General features: G+C 44.0%; 1 non-coding gene across 1 annotated transcript; it reads right to left on the bottom strand.

The window, feature by feature from the left end:
* Positions 1-947: 947 nt before the first annotated feature.
* LOC121448976 lies at positions 948-1109 on the bottom strand. Its single transcript, XR_005974442.1, has one exon. It is a non-coding gene; the product is annotated as a U1 spliceosomal RNA (small nuclear RNA).
* Between the last annotated feature and the right edge of the window lie 612 nt (positions 1110-1721).

Below are 1721 nucleotides of genomic sequence, written 5' to 3'. Positions count from 1 at the left end.
TTCAAACCATTGCCTTGAGGTTTCGGTTCACACACACACACATAGTCAAACCACACCAGTGGTTCAGTAGGGCTGTAGGAACAGGTTAACCTGGCAGGCGAGCTGGTATGGGACATGGAACTATCAGGGAGCCTCCTGGAGTTCTCAGGAGTATCTCACAAGGTGGTGTGGAAAGGAAGAACAGGAATGTCTGGCCCATAGCGAATGCTAGAGAGACAGGCTTTGAGAACCAGTAGGGTACCAAGAGGCAGGTTAGTCAAGCGGGCATGAAGAAAAAAGAAAGACAGCCCCCGCAGTTCTCTTTCCAGGGGAAGGAAAGCCTTAGAACTCTTCTCTGCTTGTGGCGGTACCTTTGTATGCCATCTAGATCCCGCACCCCTTGTCAGGCTAGAGATATGTGGGCCCCAAAGTCAGCTCTCTGCTTACCAACTCAGATTTGCCTAAACCTGGGTCCTACACAAATCCCCTGGCCTGAGGCTGTATTGGAAGATTCGCTCAGCAGGGAGTCGGGGAAATTCCTGTTTACACTGGTTTGTCTGTAATAATGTAAAAGTGGTTGTGAATGTTGAGAGGTTGGATAAAGCAGAACCTATGGGGAGAAACTGGACTCTCTGGATTCGTAAGGTTCTCACAATGTAGCTCTGATTGACCTGGAACTCGCTCTGTAGACCAGGTTGGCCTCAAATTCAGACAGATCAACCTGTCTCTGCTGGGATTAAAGACATGTAATGCCATACCCAGCCTTTTATCTAAATTCTTAAGTTACAAATTTAGTTCATTTTATTTTTAGCATTTTTTTACAGTGAAATAATTTGAAGATGTAAATTAACTTCTGAATACTGATCATGCCTATAGATTCTATAGGTTTTATATTATAAAGCATTTCCATTTTAATTAATGTGGTTATTTAAATTTCTTATATGTTTTCCTTTAAAAAATATCTTTAAATGGGGGAAGCTAAGGCAGTTCTCCACTACCACAAATCATCTGTTTGAATTTCCCAAATTTGAAGAAATTCAAGGGATCAGGGCAGCCTGAGTGCCTTGGATAAGCCTCACTCTGGGAAAACCACCTTCTTGAAAGTGATATCGCCTTTGCTGCCACAGTGAGCTGGGCCCTCAGCTTCGTTCTAAATCAAGACCCTCTCCCTCCGGCGTGCCCATTGGCCAGTCTGATCTGGGTGCCTCTGGACTGAGACTCCTCTGCTCAGATGGCTCTAGGCTCTATCAGGTCTTCAGCTAAAACTGAGTAGGCACCAAGGTCAGCTTTGAACACCTGATTTCCTTGCCTTTGCATCCCAAGTGCTGGGACTACAGGCATGTGCCACTACACCCAACTTTTCACTGTGAACTGTAGAAAGAGCTGACCCTTCTTAACGAGTATGTGACTATTTGTGTGGTTATCTGTTCACTTCCTCCCCACACTGAGCTCTTGGACAAAAGGATCATGTCTGTCTTTTTCACTATTATGCTTTTGGGAAATAAACAAGTGCCTGACACTTAGTAGGTATATGATATGTGTTTATTGAATGAATGGCTAAAAATGGTTGTTGTTGTAAATGTAAAATAGAGCAACTCACTTGAGGGGGGAGGACTTAAAATGTCCTAGAAGAGAGAGACAGTGTTATGCATTTTCCCTTTGACCCAGTAACCCTACTTCCAGTGTTCTCAACTGAAGGGTCATTGGGAAAACAATACCAGAATGACTTCCACATGAGGTTG

Source organism: Microtus oregoni, unplaced genomic scaffold (genome assembly GCF_018167655.1).
Source record: "Microtus oregoni isolate MIOR12 unplaced genomic scaffold, Mior012 000005F_ref0000423, whole genome shotgun sequence".
Taxonomy (NCBI): Eukaryota; Metazoa; Chordata; class Mammalia; order Rodentia; family Cricetidae; genus Microtus; species Microtus oregoni.
This window is presented reverse-complemented; position numbering and strand designations above follow the sequence as displayed.